Below are 20,873 nucleotides of genomic sequence, written 5' to 3'. Positions count from 1 at the left end.
TTCGACATGTTCTGATTAATTGATCATTCATTGGGTCCAAAACTATCCTTATTACCACTGAAACAGAATCATCATAAGATATTTCTAACAAATCATCAAAATGTTTAAAAAGAAAATATGGATGTGACACTGAGGCTGACAGGGATGATGATAATCAAATTCTATCTGATCTTTGTAAAATGTGTCTTTGGTCTTGTATGCAAGGTGCTGAAATTAAGCCCTCATGCTAGATCTTTTCAGGTTGTATTTTAGAGGACTTAAGAGTTCAATGAGTAAGCTGATGCTGAAGTTACCATGCCTTTTCAGTTAACAAGTCAGGTTTTCTTTAATAAGAATAGTAAAGTCTTTTATCACCTCAATATAAGGTGAGGAAAAAAAGAGTTGTCATTTTCTAATTTAAACATAAATATGTATACACATATCCAATCCAAATTATGCATATCAGAGATTAGATTTGTCCATATTAAATAGAACAGGCCTTGGTGGTGGTTTAGACGCTAAGTCATGTCCAACTCTGGCAACCCCATGGACTGTAGCCTGCCAGGCTCCACTGTTCATGGGATTCTTCAGGCAAGAATACTAAAGTGGGTTGCCATTTCCTTCTCCAGAGGATCTTCCTGACCCAGGGACCAAACCCAGGTCTCCTGCATTGCAAGCAGATTCTTTACTGACTTAGCTACCAGGGAAGCCCTGTATACATACATACATACATACATATACATATATACATATATATATATAAAACTATATCATTGCATCTAACACAATAAATCATTGTATATTATTATGTTATATGCCACTAAGGAAAAAAATTGTTCCAATTAAACTATGACACAATTCTTTTTTATCCCTTAGAGTGCTTTATACTTACTGAAAGAACTCTTTTAGACTTATTTAGATACAGAATTTACTGTATATTACTCTTGTGCATATGTGAAAAACTAGGTATTAGCAAAATACATTTTAGAAAGGTATTTCCAAGCTTTGCATTCAGAGGCTGCTCTTCTCAATCACATTTTGATTCAGGCTCATTGGCACCTGTGACTTTCACACACGATTCCTTGATATCAAGACTATCATGCACATTCTTTAAAAAAGCACTCTATCAGTGTCTCAAGACTTTTCTTCCATGATACGGCCCCCCATACTGTAGATTTTCATGCGGATTCTCTGGATCTTAAACATTAAGGTTCCAAGGAAGGGGTTCAGACCAGTTACATGCAGGTAATTACAACTGTTTCATGACTGTATCCATTTGTTAAGGTGTCTTCCATAATTAGAAGAATCCAAACTTCAAAGATACTAAAATGTAAAAAAATAGTAAAAGACTTCCCTGGTCATCCAGTGGTTGAAAATCTGCCTGCCAAGGCAGGGGACAAGGGTTCCATCCCTGATCCAGAAAGATCCCACATGCCTCAAATCAACTAAGCCCATGTGCCACCACTTCTGAGCCCAGTTGCCTTGTTCTGTAACAAAAGAAGCTATCACGATGAGAAGCCCAAACAATTCATTTAAGAAATGTTAAAAAACAGTTTCTTAGAATTGATGAAACATGGAAAATGTGTTTCTTTATTTGGTAATCATCACATTTTAAAAATTTATCAAGATTGGTCCCGAAGTGACATTTTATGGCTATCTAATAAATGAAGAGGAATTAAAAAGCCTCTTGATGAAAGTGAAAGAGGAGAGTGAAAAAGTTGACTTAAAGCTTAACATTCAGAAAACTAAGATCATGGCATCTGGTCCCATCACTTCATGGGAAATAGATGGGGAAACAGTGGAAACTGTGTCCAACTTTATTTTGGGGGGCTCCAAAACTCACAGCAGATGGTGATTGCAGCCATGAAATTAAAAGACACTTACTCCTTGGAAGGAAAGTTATGACCAACCTAGATAGCATATTCAAAAGCAGAGACATTACTTTGCTAACAAAGGTCTGTCTAGTCAAGGCTATGGTTTTTCCTGTGGTCATGTATGGATGTGAGAGTTGGACTGTGAAGAAAGCTGAGCACCAAATAATTGATGCTTTTGAACTGTGGTGTTGGAGAAGACTCTTGAGAGTCCCTTGGACTGCAAGAAGGTCCAACCAGTCCATCCTAAAGGAGATCAGTCCTGGTTGTTCATTGGAAGGACTGATTTTGAAGCTGAAACTCCAATACTTTGGCCACTTCATGCAAAGAGTTGACTCATTGGAAAAGACCCTGATGCTGGGAGGGATTGGGGGCAGGAGGAGAAGGGGACAACAGAGGATGAGATGGCTGGATGGCATCACCAACTCAATGGACATGAGTTAGGGTAAACTTCGGGAGTTGGTGATGGACAGGGAGGCCTGGCATGCTGCGATTCATGGGGTCGCAAAGAATCGGACACAACTGAGCGACTGATCTGAACTGAACTAATAAATGCTTAAAAATAAAGAGTAACAACGGACATATTGAGAGTTATAAATATAATCCCCTACCTGAAGGATTTCCAAGTTTTTCAATTCATAAAATGTTTCATATTTCATTTGAGACGAAATTTCAAATGTCAAGTAATAATTGCATGCTCACATGACTACAAGCATAACAAAGAAAGGAACAAATTTATTTATAACATATAATCAGTAACCATTTTGTCCCCAAAGTAAAACAGGTAAAAATTCATGTATGCCCATATCCTGTTAACAACACATTTGATTCCAAGAGTTTATATTAGATTTGAATTTTAATAAATGCTATACTCTTTCTTGAAAAAAAATTTAATGTCATTAACTAAGCAGTGAATCTGCAAGCACTTTTCAATACTATAAGTAGTTTAATTAGGGTTATGTTTTACATTTTAAACATATTTATTTAATACCAAAAGGGCTTCCCTGGTGGCTCAGTGGTAAAGAATCTGCAATGCAGGAGACATCCTTGGGCTGGGACTATCCCCTGGAGAAGGAAATGGCAACCCACTCCAGTATTCTTGCCTGGAAAATCCCATGGACAGAGGACCCTAGTGGGCTTCACTCCATGGGGTCACAGAGTCAGATATGACTTAGTGACTAAACAACTACAAAATTTCATACCAATCTTCTGACCATAGTATTTCTATAAATTTGATGTTTGCTCCTTGGAAGAAAAGCTATGACAAATCTAGACAGCATATTAAGAAGCAGAGACATCACTCTTTCAGCAAAGATCCATATAGTCAAAGCTATGGTATTTCCAGTAGTCATGTACAGATGTAAGAATTGGACCATAAAGAGGCTGAGTGCCAAAGAATTGATGCTTTCAAACTATGCTGCTGGAGAAAATTCTTGAGAGTCGCTTGGACAGCAAGGAGATCAAACCAGTCAATCCTAAAGGAAACCAACCCTGAATATTCATTGCTGATGAATATAATTCCCTTACAGCAGAAAGCAAAGAGGAATTAAAGAGCCTCATGATGAATGTGAAAGAGGAGAGTGAAAAAACTGGCTTAAAACTCAACATTCAAAAAACCAAGATCATGGCCTCTGGTCCCATCATTTCATGGCAAACCCATAAGGAAACTGGAAATAGTGACAGACTTTATTTGGGGGGACTTAAAATCACTGTGGATGGTGACTGCAGCCATGCAATTAAAAGACAGTTGCTCCTTGGAAGAAAAGCTATGGCAAATCTAGACAGTGCATTGAAAAACAGAGACATTACTTTGCCTACAAAGGTCCGTATAGTCAAAGATATGGTTTTTCCAGTAGTCGTATACAGACGTGAGAGCTAGAAAATAAAAAAGCTGAGCACCGAAGAATTGATGCCCTCGAACTATGGTGCTGGAGAAACTCTTGAGAGTCCCTTGGACAGCAAGGAGATCAAACCAGTCAATTCTAAAGGAAATCAACGGTGAATATTCACTGGAAGGACTGATGCTGAAGCTCCAATATTTGGCCACTTGATGCAAAGAGCCAACTCATTGGAAAAGACTCTAATGCTGGGAAATATTGAGGTCAAGAGGACAATGGGCAACACAGGATGAGATGGTTGGATGGCATCATTGACTCAATGGACACGAGTCTGAGCAAACTCTGGGAAATTGTGAAGGACAGGGAAGCCTGGTGTGCTATAGACCATGGGGTCGCAAAGAATGAGACACGACATAGGGACTGAACAATAACAGCAACTCTTAGGTTACTCAAGGACATTCAAAATACTAGTAATGTATAGGATTTACTTAATATTTCACTTTACACATCTCTTATGTAATACTGCATATATCAGGGTTAATAAATTACTACTGCCCACATGCTGAACTTGTAAATAAATTTTATTGGAACACAGCCATGCCTGTTCATTTACAGGTAGCCAGTAAAGACTGGCTACCATGTAAAGCCAAAAATATTTATTATGTAGCCACTTCCAGAAAAGATTTGCTGCTCCCTGTTGTGGAGCAAGGTGATAGCTTATAGCTCCCCTTCACACCTTTCACACTACAGGTCACCCTTAAGCTAACTTATTTTCCATTTTAACCATTAGAAAATTAGACTTTAATTTAATTGTAATGTATTGTTTTTTCCATGGGGTAATACTTAAGAAAATCTTCAAATACTCCTTGAAGCAGAAAGGGAGCTTAACTGCAAGGCAATTGTAAAATTTCTTTGTGATCATATGTCAGATGAAGAACTATAAACACCATTTCCTTTGCAATTCAATTTACCACCACCAGTACCTGACTCATACTCACAGTGTAACAACTAAGATCTTGGTATAGTCACTTCTACTATACTGTCAGGAAAGAATCTCAACTCATGGCGTTCTCAAATGTCAAATATGCTTTTCAAGTGGACAAAGTGAAGAACATAGACAAAATTTCCAGTGGCTCCTGTCTTTGTCTGCTCAGCCCTCCTTACCTTCTGGATACGTGGCCGATGCCCATAGCCTCAGGATCAAGAATCAGCCTGTGACCTGCTGCTGCTGCTGCTAAGTCGCTTCAGTTGTGTCCGACTCTGTGTGACCCCAGCCCACCAGGCTCCCCTGTCCCTGGGATTCTAGACCAATTATAAAGCTTCATCCCAGTGTCCAGAATGATTGATCCAACAGGAGGGAAAATACCCAAACCTGGCAAATCAAAGTACTTTCAAAAGTAATCTGAAGTTTGAGGAGAGTAGTTTTTCCAACAGTTTGATCTGAGAACTGTAATTGAGACCTAAACTTCCATTATCCACTCTTAAACAAGAAAGTCATTAGATTGAGGAGGCCCACATAAATAAACCAAAACCTAAGCCTCTAATGCCACAGATTATGAAATTGAAACCTAAAGACGACCAATCACAAACAGCCAACTAGGCTTTTTAAGCTTTCAGTTCAGTTCAGTTCAGTTGCTCGGTCGTGTCCAACTCTTTGCAACCCCATGAATTGCAGCACCCCAGGCCTCCCTGTCCATCACCAACTCCCAGAGTTCACCCAAACTCATGTCCATTGAGTCAGTGATGCCATCCAGCCATCTCATCCTCTGTCGTCCCCTTCTCCTCCTGCCCGCAATCCCTCCCAGCATCAGACTCTTTTCCAATGAGTCAACTCTTCGCATGAGGTGGCCAAAGTACTGGAGTTTCAGCTTTAGCATCAGTCCTTCCAAAGAACACCCAGGACTGATCTCCTTTAGAATGGACTGGTTGGATCTCCTTGCAATCCAAGGGACTCTCAAGAGTCTTCTCCAACACCACAGTTCAAAAGCATCAATTCTTCGGCACTCAGCTTTCTTCACAAGCTTTAGCCAACCAATAATTTGCTTACTTTGCTTCTGCCTTTTCTCTATAAAAGTCTTTTCTTGAGTTGTTGTTGAAGGAGCACTTCTAACCACTTCTGGCTTGGTGCTGCCCTGTTCCAACTGATTTTTGCTGACATAAACTCTTAAGATGTTTAATAGACTTCAGTTTTTTTATTGACGTATAGTTGACTTAGGGCTTCCCAGTTGGCACAGTGGTAAAGAACCTGCCTGCCAATGCAGGGTTCAATCCCTGGAAGATGACTTGGAGAAGGAAATGGCAACCATTCGAGTATTCTTGCCTGGGAAATCCCATGGACAGGGGAGCCTGGCAGGCTGCAGTCCTTGGGGTCACAAAGAGTCAGACAGGACTTAGCAACTAAACAACAAGAAACAAGTTAATTTATAGTACTGTGTTAGTTTCAAGTGTACAGCTAAGTGATTCAGTTACATATTTTTTTCATATTATATTCCATTACAGGTTATTACAAGATATTGAATATAGATCCTTGTGCTACCCAGTAGGTCCTTGTTGGTTATCCATTTTGTATATAGTAGTTTCTATATGTTAATCTCATACTCCTAATTTATTGCCCCCACTTCTCTTTCCCCTTTGGTAACCATAAGTTTGTTTTCTGTGTCTCTGAGTCTATTTTGTATACAGATGCATTTGTATTATTTCTTTAATTGTTATCTTTTAACGTATTTTGAGCTGTGGTTCCAGGTGGCCCAGAAAAAAGAGAGAGATCAAGCCAAATGAGAAGCAGAGATGAGAAGAAGAAGAAACAGAATTCCTGATAAGACTTTAGGTCCCCGATTTCAGTCACTTCTCAAGAACCCCCTTCCTGTCCTTCTATAGTTTAGGTAGAGCAGCCAACAAGATGCTCCTCTTTTTTCTTCCAGTAGCTCAAGCAATATCACTTGCAACCAAGACACTTGACCAACAGGACCAGATAATCACTGGGGAAGGCCACCTATTTCATGGATGTTGATCCCAGTATATCTTCAAGCCAAAGACAACAGGACCTAAAATAGCTTCCCTATTTTCTTGTAGAAGCTTTTCCTCCCTTTTCTTCTTATAGTTTAGGAAACAAACAAAAGATTTAAGAAAAAAAAAAAGGCAGCAAACTGTTAGAACAACACTTCACCCAAATGACCAGGCAGAAATGTAACGGGCTGTGTTCTCTTCAGAGTGGCTTAACCCTAATCAAGCAGCCCACCTCTCCCTTTCTTTCTCCTATCTTTCTGTCTCTGCTTCACATCTCATAAATACTTTATGTCTGAAAGCTTAAAAAGTGATTTATGCAAGATCTGCTATAAGCATTTAGCTCGAGTATCAAATTCATTTGCCTAGTGATGGATTAAAAAAAGAGGAAAACCATCTTCTGCCTCAAGGAAGGCCAAATTGGAAAGTGAGGCAAAAAGCAATATACAGAAGAATCAAACTTTTTTTTTTTTTTTTAAACTTGGCCGATCTTTCCTGCTGTGTGCATCTAATGTTTTGCCTCTGAGAATAGAACTTATTAGCAACCTCAAAATGAAAAAAGAAGACAGGATATTTTTCAACAAGGGTCTCTGCTTTGCCAAACATCCCAGAGTTTGTCTCCAAGGACTTGAAAAGAAAGGAAAGAATGAAGAACGGAAACCATAAAGCATGCGGTAAGGCTATCATCTAATTACTGAATGAATGGCACAGTTGTTTTGTCTGATTGCACTAAGCTAGTTATCCACTGCTAGCTTCATTGACAAAAAGGGAATCGACACAAATTATAGGGAAATTCAAGCACTAAAGGAATGTTTTGGTTCAGAGGTTTGCAATGACTATTGGCTTCAGTTTTTGGCAAAATCTGTCTTTGCCGTAAGGAACTCGGCTGTGCTGGGTCAGCCTGCAGCATTCCCGAAAACCTGGAATAGGACAGACTTCCTTGTCATCTGTATCCCATCAATAAATTAAAGTGATGTTCTCCAGCTCGTGTTTGTTTCTTGGCAGGCTAATCTACAATCAGAAAAAGAAAAGCCTTTCATTTGTGGACTCCAGCTAAAGGAAGGAAGCCTTTGTATGCGGATTCACCGGAGACCAAAATATTAAAAAGTGGAAGAGGAAAACCATATGCTGCAGTTCTCCAAAGGAAGCAGCTCAGAGTTCTGGTTAAAGAAATGCTTGAGTTCATGACACAGTAAAATAAATCTTTTACTACCAGAAGAGGGTATGCTAATAATGATATTGATACTTCTGGGATGTTACAACCATTGACATGTTAACTGGTATTCCATTTTCTCCTACTGTTTACATCAGAAAAACCTAGAAATTATATATTTCAAAGAAACCTGAAGTAATGGCACATTTTAGCATAATGCTTCCAGATTTGCACTTCATTTAAGAAAGAAGTGAGGAATCCAGTGGAATCTGTCTGGAGAACGATATTCATAAGCTCATGGCTCCCTCTCAAAGCTAGCTGATTCTTTACAGTTACAGCAATCAAATCCAGATTAAAGTAGAATTGGGGGGAAAAATCACTGTACTGATTATATGAGCTTTTTTGCATAGTCTATGACATACTGCAGTGTTAGGAACTCTTCATTTCTCTTGGGTTTTCAGGGGTTGACCTTGCCCTTGTATCATCTGTGAATGAGTACCCTAAAAAGAATAGAGCTGGTGTGGTCCTTCAACTGCCTGTAGGAGAGAAAGCGTTGGGATCGTCTGATCCTTTTTAGATTGATCACCTTTGTGTTTCATTTCCTTTTTTATCTTATTGAAGAAGCCAAGCAAGAATTCCTACTTTAACACCTGTATCCTTCAAAGAATATGACTCTGGGTGCAACTTTCAGTATTTTAGGGCCTCATGTACCAATGATATGGCTCCTTACCGAAGGGAATGAGTTTTGCTTTCTTTTGTAGTGGAGTCTCGTATAAAAACTAGCAACAGATTAAGTGCAAGGGGTATGATTGGTAAGAATGCTTGACAAAAACTTGGCAGAGGCATTTCATTGAACAGAAATATGGATCTGGCTTCTGTTACTCAGTAGATAACTGAATGAATGTGCACTTACCTAGTTTACTGGAAAGAGGACTACATTGCAAAGCAGGAGGTTTTGTTCCCAGCTCTGGCCTTACTGTGTGGTAAGCAATAACACTCTGCAGAGTTTACTGAACCCTGGCCCAGTCACCCATCATCTATGTCACTTGTGCTGGTCACTGTGACCTCTCTGAGCCTCGGCATCCTTGTCTTTAGTTGCTGTTCAGTCACTCAGTCATGTCCAACTCTGTGACCCCATGGGCTGCATTACTCCAGACTTCCCTGCCCTCGCTATATCCTATAGTTTGTTCAAACTCATATCCATTGAGTTCATTATGACATCCAACCATCTCAGCCTCTATCACCCTCTTCCCCTCCTGCCCTCAATCTTTCCCAGCATCAGGGCCTTTTCCAATGAGTCGGCAGGATAAAAACAATACGCATTTCACACAGTTGTAATTTATCTGGCACATAATAACCACTATATAAGAGTCTATTCAATAAAATTAATTATTCTGCTACTGACAGTAAAGATCAGATCTTAGCCTTTCAAAACTTGGGTTTTTTGTTGGCAAATGGAGATAAGAACTAGTGTTTCTTACATCGTCGTAGTCTCCAACAAGTAGATTATCTTATCTTTCACTCCATCCTGCTTCCAGATACAGGAAATATAGACAGGGAGCAACAGCATTAAAGTGGTTGTAAGAAAATTCTATCAGGAACTGCTTCAGACTGTGGAAAATTGAGCACTATTTTCCACTGAAGAGAGGTTTGTACCTGACTAAGAGGAAGAACTCATTAGAGGACCAAAGTTTTCCCTGTAAATCCCCAGAAGATACATCATGAACCACTTCTCTCTGGCAAATCAAGCAGCTGGGGATAATGATGAGTATCTGAAAAAGTCTCTTATAAAGACTACATCAGATCAAGTGTGAGGAGTTTCATTTGTGACTTTAGAAAGATTACTTCTCTTTAAAGGAAGATTACTTTCTAATAAAAGAAATCATTAGTTCTCTTGAATTACCTTTGATCACAATCCTCTGTCATTAATCATTTGGACATCAATGAAGAGTTGATTCTTCTTGGGAAATCTCCCATAAATCAGAGACATTTAATTTCCCTTCTAAACTCATCTTTTCCCTGGACCTCAAGTTTGAAGGCAATGGCACCCCACTCCAGTACTCTTGCCTGGAAAATCCCATGGATGGAGGAGCCTGGAAGGCTGCAGTCCATGGGGTCGCTGAGGGTTGCGCATGACTGAGTGACTTTACTTTCACTTTCAAGTTTGAAAGAGTTCTTAAAACATCTTCCAAGGACTTCCCTGGTGGTCCAGTGGTTAAGACTCTGAACTTCCAATGCAGGGGGCCAGGTTCAAACCCTGTTCAGGGAACTAAGATCCTTGATGCTGTTTGGCAAGGCCAAACAACAACAACAAAAACTCTTAAAAATTCCTCCAATTCAATCCACTTGAAACTTGACACCCACAGAAGGTGAGTGCCCAGTATATGATTCTCCCTTGAAAACAGCAAACCACCCGATTTCTTACTGTTACAAAAATCTCTCCTAGCATTAATGGTTAAAAATTTCACAAAAAAACAAAAGGTAGAGATATACCTCATATTACACACAACAATATTTTCTATTGGATCAATAAGTACTTTGTCTTTTATAAATCCATTAAGTCATAGAAAACTAAAAGAGAAATTTATAGTTATCTTTGGAGAGATGATAACTTTTTAAGGTTAAAATACAATGGAAACAACAAAAGAAAATAACTAACAAATTTAACTACACAAAGACTAAAACTTTTTAGGGAACAACCAAATCTAAAATGATAAGGCAGACAGTTATTTGGCCTCAAATATGGATGAAAGGAAATTTGATGAGTAAATAAATAAAATATTTAAAATATTAAATAAAAATAACAAAGGTCTCACTGGTAACAAAACTATGCAGTATTTTAAACCATAAGATATCATTTTAAGCCTCATTGCCTTTAAAATTATCTACCAAGGTTTTGCATAATCATAATTATTAATTATTGCTTTTAAAATCAGGTAATGCAAAGTTGACAATATATACCCACGGAGTGTTGCTGGCAATATAAACTATGCAGTCTTTAGAAAAACAATTTGGCATTACACAGGAAAAGGAACTGCATTCATATTCTACTAAACCCTTCTTGTGGTAATTTTATTCTATATAAAAATCCAGAGGAAAAAAGGGACTTATCTATATATTTATATAATCAAAACAGTATTGTTTAAAATGGTAAAATATTAAAACTCACTTAGTGTCCAACCCTATAGCTCCTCAAAAGAATACTTAAAAGTCATTTTAAAAGATAAGTATGGAACATATTAAGCCAGTCTTTGTCATTCTCCCAATCATTTTTAAGGACTGCTTCCTAACATTCTGGAAACCATCTCTTTTGAAACTCAGTGTTTATAAATTCCCCTCTCTCCCACTGAAGCAACTACTCAGGTCTGCCCTGAGAAAATTCCTATTTCTTCAGGTCAGAGGTGTTACTGGAAAGGCAATCAGGTCCAATGTGCAAAAGAAATTTATTTCTGGAATCAAAATATTTTCCTCCTGCTGAAATCTCTATATCAACCACTAGTACCACTTAACTATTCAAACCAAACTTGTAGGAGTTATCTTCACCCTTCCACCTCCCTCATCTCCCTTATTCAATTGATCAAGATTTGCAGAAATGAACTAATCTCTCTTCTCTATCTAGACTATTTTCAAATATCAGCAAAAAAACATAAAAGGGAAGTCTGTAGAAAAATTAAATTTCATATGAAAGTAACCCTATTATAAAACTAAAAATAATTAGAAACAGAAATAAAATGTACATGGTAAAATATAATTTCCAACATCAAGTCCTGAAAAATAATCATGAATAATTACAATAAGACAAACAGATCAAAGGAATTAAGAAAAAGAAAATAAACACCGATGATAAAGACATTCCAACATAAGACTAACAGAGGTTTCTGAAATAGAAAACCCAATTATTAAATTGTCTGAGACAAACCTCTTTAATCATTCCCATCTGAAAAGAATGAGAAATAAAAGTCTGTCAGGGGTGGTAAGGATCAAAATATCACTGCTATTCTGATAAAGGCTAAATGTGTAGCTTAATTGTGCAGCTAAATAGATCTGCCATCTAAATCGCAGTAGTTGGCATGTTGACCTTTCCCATTAGGCAATGCTGATTTGGGGAAGACATCCCACCTGAGAGGTAGGAGGACAGGATGCTTAATCAGGGATAGCCTGACAACACAAAGGTGAATATCTGCTTCCTAAAGAACTGCTCACTCCCATAAGGAAGAGGTGTAGAGCTGACTTAATTTATCCCCAACTTATTTTTCCAAAATTATCAGTGATATGTCACTCTTAACTTCTCAGGAGAGAGAGAGGATAAAGAGGTGAACAGAGGCTATGAGTTACACTAATTGAGCACACATTTTAAGAGGGCCAATGCTCACTCTCAGTGGAAGATCTATCAAAATGTCTTTCTGGTGGGATTCTCAGAATTACTCTCTTGTGCGTCTCCCAATGGTCCCCTTTCTGAGTGGGAATGTTTATAGCAGTTACTCTATCCCAAAACCATCACTGAGTACTGGATGTGTATGTAGAGAAGAGAAAATTTACCACTTTAGTCTTAAAGTCTCTAGGTCAAGAAGCACATTTCTAGACCAGCTATAGAGCACCCCACACATCACTAGATACCCTAGACATTGATTTGGTGTCCTTACTCTGTGGGACTTTTTGGTTGTTTTCCTTGGGGTAAATAAGTATACTTTGTGCATAAAAATAAGAATCAAATACTGTGTTTCATAGAATGACTATGGAAGATGTTAGGGTGTGTTCTGCTTCTTCTCCCCTCCCAGGCAAAACAGACGATGCTATTTCCTTCTCCAGTGGCACTTGTATAAGCCAGTAAAAGGTGCACAGAAGTGCTACATATTCCTTCCATGTGGTATCTCTAAGCAGTATGTAATTTACCACATTCCCTTTTGCATTTTCAACTGGGTGATTATGGATGCGTTGACATGGAGTGTCTATCAACCTACATCCCTGAAAGATGCAATAAGCAGAGGCCCTCTAACTCAGGTATAACATGTAGTAAGTGAAAATAATACTGAAAAGCTGCGTTACATTGTGTGAACAACCAGAGAGATCTGGGGACTGTTACTGCAGCATAGTGGATTAGTGCACTATTAGTGCATTCTGATGTGTATATTGCTTTCTTGCAGAGATTAGGAATTTGCATTACCTGGTCTTACTCAGGACACCTTTTTATCCTTTCAAGTAATACTCAAAATCTCTTGATTTTTCTTCATGCCCGTGTTGAACTTAGTATCAATCCTATCTGGTGAGAGAGCACCCACAAATTCATGTGAACAGGCATTTTCAGCCTTGTATCTCAGTGGGTATTGTTTTTGTTATGAAATGGCTTGGGCATTTTTTAAAGCCTCCTAATTAAGTTTTCATCTTGTCTCCACATTTAGCTGGAAGAATCATCCTTACCAGATTCCTAATCTGAAGCAACTATTTATATTTCTTAAGACTGAGCCCGCAGGGTCCTAATAAAGAACAGTGCCATGAAATGTTCCAGACCTCGAGAATGTGTTTCTTTCTCCAATGTCTTTTTGTCAATTATGTCTTTAGCCCCCTCTATTCCTCTCAGGAAGATTAAGCTGAATTTGTAAAGCACTGACTACTTGGGCCTGAAACTTATAAACCCAAAATCTCAGCTGTCTTGCAATTCAAGAGAAGCAATTCCGAGGGCAAAGGTATGGCAAAAAATACATTCCAGTTCAGTTCAGTTCAGTTGCTCAGTCGTGTCCGACTCTTTGCGACCCCATGAATCGCAGCACGCCAGGCCTCCCTGTCCATCACCAACTCCCGGAGTTCACTCAGACGCACATCCATCAAGTCAGTAATGCTATCCAGCCATCTCATCCTCTGTCATCCCCTTCTCCTGTCCTCAATCCCTCCCAGCATCAGACTCTTTTCCAAGGAATCAACTCTTCGCATGAGGTGGCCAAAGTACTAGAGTTTCAGCTTTAGTATCAGTCCTTCCAAAGAAATCCCAGGGCTGATCTCCTTCAGAATGGACTGGTTGGATCTGCTTGCAGTCCAAGGGACTCTCAAGAGTCTTCTTCAACACCACAGTTCAAAAGCATCAATTCTTCAGTGCTCAGCCTTCTTCACAGTCCAACTCTCACATCCATACATGACCACAGGAAAAACCATAGCCTTGACTAGATGGACCTTTGTTGGCAAAGTAATGTCTCTGCTTTTGAATATGTTATCTAGATTGGACATAACTTTCCTTCCAAGGAGTAAGCATCTTTTAATTTCATGGCTGCAGTCACCATCTGCAGTGATTTTGGAGCCCAAAAAATAAAGTCTGACACTGTTTCCACTGTTTCCCCATCTATTTCCCATGAAGTGATGGGACCAGATGCCATGATCTTTGTTTTCTGAATGTTGAGCTTTAAGATAGGCTCAATAAAGGACAGAAATGGTATGGACCTAACAGAAGCAGAAGACATTAAGAAGAGGTGGCAAGAATACACAGAATAACTGTATAAAAAAGATCTTCACGACCCAGATAATCACGATGGTGTGATCACTCATCTAGAGCCAGATATCCTGGAATGTGAAGTCAAGTGGGCCTTAGAAAGCATCCCTACGAACAAAGCTAGTGGAGGTGATGGAATTCCAGTTGAGCTATTTCAAATCCTGAAAGAGGATGCTGTGAAAGTGCTGCACTCAATATGCCAGCAAATGTGGAAAACTCAGCAGTGGCCACAGGACTGGAAAAGGTCAGTTTTCATTCCAATCCCAAAGAAAGGCAATGCCAAAGAATGCTCAAATTACTGCACAATTGCACTCATCTCACATTCTAGTAAAGTAATGCTCAAAATTCTCCAAGCCAGGCTTCAGCAATATGTGAACCGTGAACTTCCTGATGTTCAAGCTGGTTTTAGAAAAGGCAGAGGAACCAGAGATCAAATTGCCAACATCAGGCCTCTAAAGAACCTGTTTTCTTAATCTTTGAAACTTTGTTTCTTGTATCAGTCACTTATCACTGTAACAAATCATCCTAAAATATAGAGGCTTAAGGCACTGTTGTTTATTATGAAACTATGTATCACCTTAACTGTTTTGTTGCCCCGGGTTTAAGTGTTCTCATTTGGATTCTCCTTTGTGGTTAGCTGAGAGACCAGGGGCCAGGTGGTCTAAGCTAGCATTTCTGGGGTGACTCATTTCTGCCTCATGTGGTGTCTTATCCTTTAGTAAACCTGTTCACAGACTTGTTTTCACAATGGCAGAATTTCAAGAGAAGAAGTAGGATCGCTCAAATACGTTTCCAAACCTCTGCCTGTATTATATTTGCTACTATCCCATTGGCTGAAGAAAGTCATGTGAACAAGAGCAGACTCAGATAGGGAAAGCACTATCAAAGGACATAGATACAGACAGCATGAAAAATAGGGACTATTAGCATACCTTGGTTAATATGCTTAGGAAAGGCTAAGTTTACATAAAAATCTGTACCAGTCAGCACTCTAAGACCATTCCTGAAACCAGCTCACAGATGTGGTTCTGTGATTGTTCTGTGTGGTTATAAGTGGCTAACGACAACTCACTTACTAGGATCTATTCCCCTTTGTCCAGGCCTACTTGGCTTCTGTGTGCTCTTGCCAAGAAACTGTCTCCCTTAAGTCAATGGTCTCATAGCCCTGCACACACTTGACACCTAAGGTGTCTCTGTACACTCTTGATAAGAAAGCAAAATGGCCCATGGGCAGTTTTTATCTTTGTTTTTAATCTTGAAATCTTCCATGACTCTTAGAAATTGTTACTTATCTATGCATCAAATCTCCATAAGTTAACAGTTGCAGATTGTCAGAGATTGAATGTTTACCTCCCTCCAATATTCATCTGTTGAATCCCTACCACTCAGTGTGATCATATTAGAAGGAGGGGTCTTTGGGGGTAATTAGGTTTAGATATGGTCGTGAGGGTAGAGGACGGCATCATCGACTCAATGGACATGAGTTTGAGCAAACTCAGGGAGATAGTGAAGGACAGGGAAGCCTGGCATGGGGTCACAAAGAGTTGGACATGACTTAGGACCTGAACAACAATAAAGGTGGAGCGCTCGTGATGGGATTATTGTCCTTATAAGGAAGAGACACCAGACACCTCTCTGCATGTGAAGATACAGCGAGAAGGCAGACATCTACAGGCAAAGAATAAGGTCTTCATCAAACACTGAATCTGCTAGCACCTTGATCTTGGCCTTCCCACCCTCCAGAACTGTGAGAAATAAAGGTCTGTTGTTTAAGTCCACCAGTCTATGGTATTCTGTTATAGCAACCTGAGCTGACTGATACACAGACCAAAGTCAAATACCACAAGCCTAAAAATGGTAGAAATAGAAAGTTTGTACAATATAAACTTCTACCAAGTGCCAAGATCAAAACAATCTACATACACATTAAAATCAAATGTCCAAAGCTATACCAAAAGCTTCTTTGGGTGCAATTTTTATTGGCAAGTTTTATTCTCTGTTATATCTAGCAATATTTCTGACCTCTATACCAAATGCTAAGAATTTCAGAAGGTCTTAAGAAATAGCACCCCTCTCTCCTGCTGAAGTTATTACACAATTTAAAAAGAAGACATATCAGCGCTTCGGCAACCAAAATATTGCCTTTATGATTGATAGAGGCAAAGCTAGAGGACAAAAGTTAGTGTGACAGCCAAATGAGCCTGCTAACTGAACCCTAGAATTAGGCAGACTCCTTTATTCAGACATACACAGTACTGATGAGAACTCCATTCCTTCTGATGGGAGCTGGGTGGTCTGATCCAGGGAGAATTACTGCATGGAAAGCAGAAGTTATCCTGCTTCCTGATTCTTGCTTCCCTCAGGCTTTTATTCCCCACAAGAAAAAGAGTGGAAACCAAGCCATGCAGGTTTAATTTATTTCATCCAAACTGTAGAGCTCAGATGCATCACCTATTGCTCTCTGGGACAGATTAAGTTAGGGGCTGAAATTACACTAATCAAGTTACCTCTACACTGAAAGATATATCAGAAATGGGAAGTACATATTTCTCGCTCAGGTCAACAAATTGAATTAAAAAAATACAAAGATGTAATAGGAAAAATTCCCTGCATTAAAGGAAAAAGAAAATATGTATATTAAATTAAGCACTATGAATCCCACTTCCACCATGAAGACATTGAATGAAGGACATACATAGATACGTCTGTGAGTGTACATATACATTCTTGACACTGGAGAAATTGGATATCAATGGATTAAAAAAGTAAAACCTGACCTTAACTTCACACTTTACACAAAAATTTACTCAAAATGGATAGTGTACTTAAATTATAAAAGCTAAAGTGTTATTACACAAGATAGGACAATGATTGTTGAGGAAAAATCAATGTCCTTAGCTAGTACTGATTTGGAAGTATTATTCCCAGTCAGAAGTATCAATACTGTCTGGCATTTATTGCTATTTATTCATTCAACTATGTCGCTCTTCTTGGGGGAGTTCAGAACACCAGAAAATTAAGTATTTGTTCTTCTTCAGCCATCACATCTGCTGATCTGTCCTGAAGTTAATCCTGTAGAAGAGGTAACACAGAACCTCAGATGTAGTACCCTCATGGTGCACTGAGACATATTGCATTGGCTGAATTGTGGCAAGAAAGTGGGGATATTGCTATGACTGGCTCCCCAGACACTTCATCTGCATTTAACTCTTCTGCCCAGATAGAATTCCTCTGAATTAAAATTTTTTTCATCAAGATATAGTGGATGTACAAGGTGGTTCAATCTGTAAAGAATCCACCTGCAATGCAGGAGACCCAGTTTTGATACCTGGGTTGGGAAGTTCCCCTGGAGAAGGAAATGGCAGCCCACTCCAGTGTTCTTGCCTGCAAAATCCCATGAACAGAGAAGCCTGGCAAGCTATAGCTCATGGGGTCACAAGGAGGCAAGGAGTCGGACAGGATTGAGCAACTGAACCACTACAATATTACATAAGTTTCAAGTGTACAACGTAGTGATTCACAATTTTTGAAGGTTATATTCCATTTATAGTTAGTACAAAATATCAGCTCTATTCCCTGTGCTGTACCGTATATCACTGTAGCTTATTTCTTTTATACGTAGTAGTTTGTGCCCCTTAAGCCCCTACCCTTATCTTGCTCCTTCCTTTTCTCCACTGGTAATCACTAGTTTGTTCTCTACAGAACTCTGAATCCTTTAGCTTCTTGGTAATTCTGCTCTTACTTTAGTTATCCTTGTCAGAAACAGCACAGAAAATGGGAAAAAAAGGCAATAGCCCTGTTATTTTCACAACCATAAAAGGCTATCTAATTGAGGATCTTCTGACTTTTTGCCTGCTTTCTGTTGCCAAACAGCACAATGTTTATTAAAACATACTAAAAGCCAAGTAGGCTGGTTGCTGGCCACAAAATTCATTTAAAGAATTGAAGTAGGAAGATAACAGAACTTGAGAGCTATGAGAATTACTTTCTGAGGAAAGCTAAACAGTCAGGAAAGCACTGAAGCTTTTGTAACCCTGTCTGAAATCAGTGCAAGTGTGGGGAGCTGCTTCAGCATGTCTGGCTTGTGTTCCCTTCACATGTTACCATATCAAAAGCAATATTAGCAGTGATTTACCAATATCAAACATCGATAAGAGATGTGTGCAATGATACACTAATAATTAGATTTAGAAACCACTGTGTGCATTTTTATCATCAACAACTGCATATTCTATTTCCTATAAGTCACTTTCATTCGTGTTTTTAAAGTCTGTTTTAGTCTTTTTAAAAAATGTTAAGGATTTTCACTTATCTATTTACTGTTTTCTATATCATCTCTTGATGAGCCAGATTTGTCTCTTTCATACAGAGAAATCCTAGACCCTTCTGCCTGGCTTTCAACAGAGGGTCTATTGGCAGCAGCAAAGGCAGTTGGTGACCTCCCAATTAGGAAGTCTCTCCCTCCAGCCCCTAGATAAGGACTATGGGCATTTGCTCACTATCAGGCAAAGTCCTACACTGATGACATTTCAAGACCAACCTCACTGCTGTCTGATAAGTTATTTTTTTCTTTTTTTGCTGTTGTTACAGCTTAAAAAACACTGTAACAATTTGTATATTACTTCTTACACAAATTGTTTCTTGCTATATATAACTGCATTCATGAGGATGCTTGTAACAATCTTCCATACATAAAGATGACAATTTTGAGGAATGGATAAAGATGTGCTGCATATATACGATGGAATATTACTCAACCATAAAAAGGAATGAAATCGGTAGAGATGTGGATGGACCTAGAGGCTGTCATACAGAGTGAAATCAGTTAGAAACAGAAAAACAAATATGGTAAATTAACGCATATATATGAAGTCTAGAAAAATAATATAGATGATCTTATTTGCAAAGCAGAAATAGAAGCACAGATGTAGAGAACAAACCTCTGCATACCAAGGGGAAAAAGGGGGAAGTAAGATGGATTGGCAGATCGGGGTAGATGTATATACAGTATCCATACTGTATATAAAATAGATGACTATGAGAATCTACTGTATAGCACAGGGAACTCTACTCAGTGCTCTGTGGTGACCTAAATGAGAAGGAAATCCAAAAGGGAAGGGACATGTATATACATGTGGCTGATTTGTTTTGCTGTACAGCAGAAACTGGAATAACACTATAAAGCAACTCTACTCCAATAAAAATTAACTTAAAAATAAATGAATAAAAAGATAACTGACTACTTTGGATTTGAAAGCAACTTTATATATTGTATACATAATATATGTGAAGTAAATATTTTTACCCCTTTTTTAGAGATCAAGAAAAAAGGTCCATTTATATGTGCAAAGAACTCCTAGCTAGTAATTGGAAGAAGAAAAACTTGGACTTAGGTTTTCTGAGCAAGTCCACCAAGCTTTGCACCTCTACTCAAAAAATAACATAACTACTTACATTTTCATAACACTTGAAAATACTGAAAACAGTTCACAGGCATGATGTCATTTGATCCTAGAAAGATGCTATGAAGTATATAGAACAAAACATTATATCCACTTTATAGATGTGAAAACCAAGGCCCTAAAGGTAGATGTGGGGGGTAAAATGACTTCTCTAGGGTCAGACAACTTACTTTTTTTATGAGATCATATTTATTCAGAGCTTGCTATAGAAAGGGAGTCAGCCACTGTAATGTATGGGGTGGTTTGTTTTTTTTTTGGAGCATCCATTATGGGTTTTTTTCTTTTTTTTTAACTTTTATTTTGTACTGAGGTATAGCCAATTAACAAACATATTGTGATAGTTTCAGGTGAACAGTGAAAGAATTCACCCATACATATACATGTATCCATTCTCCCCCCAAATTCCTCTCCAATCCAGGTTGCCACACAACATTGAACAGAGTTCCGTGTGCTGTACAGAAGGTCCTTGTTGGTTATCCATTTTAAATACAGCAGTGTGTACATACGCATCCCAAACTCCCTTAACAATACCTTCCCTCTATCCTTCCCCCACCCAACCCAAGCACCCAGCAACCGTAAGTTCGTTCTCTAAGTCTGTGAGTCTCTTTCTGTTGGTGCAAGTCAGTTCATTCGTATAAGAGCTCAACTTTCAAGTGGAAACTCAGAGATAGAAGCCAGGCATTGAAACTCCTTAGTCAGTCATAGTCTGGTCCCCCAGATTAGCTTGTGTATTGTCTCTTATTCAAACTCTTCTCAGTCAATCTAATTAAATTAGTGGCAAACAGTTTTGCCTCTGTGCATGAAGAAAACTGGATTGGGGATATTTTTATAAGGAGAAAACTTCTTTGGAAGAGTTCTGTTCAATAAGACTTTTTAAAAAATGATGAATAATGATGATGGTTATGAGGATGACTGAGATAAAAATAACTGTCACTTACATCCAATGTGTTTGTGTGATTCTGTTTAGCTTTTCAATTATGGAAATGTATGTGCGATCTGTTTAAAATACGGTTAGTATGAGGTTTTGCTTTGTTTCACAGAATTGAGGATTGCATCATGAGCATTATAGATTAATATTAAAGAGATATC

The 20,873-nt window shown here is 38.6% G+C and overlaps 1 non-coding gene across 1 annotated transcript; it reads left to right on the top strand.

Annotated features, from left to right (window-relative positions):
- The first annotated feature begins 10,041 nt into the window (after positions 1-10,041).
- TRNAG-UCC lies at positions 10,042-10,113 on the top strand. Its single transcript has one exon. It is a non-coding gene; the product is annotated as a tRNA-Gly (tRNA).
- The last annotated feature ends 10,760 nt before the right edge of the window (positions 10,114-20,873 follow it).

This window comes from Bos indicus x Bos taurus, chromosome 12 (genome assembly GCF_003369695.1).
Source record: "Bos indicus x Bos taurus breed Angus x Brahman F1 hybrid chromosome 12, Bos_hybrid_MaternalHap_v2.0, whole genome shotgun sequence".
In the NCBI taxonomy this organism is placed as follows: Eukaryota; Metazoa; Chordata; class Mammalia; order Artiodactyla; family Bovidae; genus Bos; species Bos indicus x Bos taurus.
Note: the sequence above shows the minus strand (reverse complement) of the source record. Positions and strands in the feature narration are given on the sequence as shown.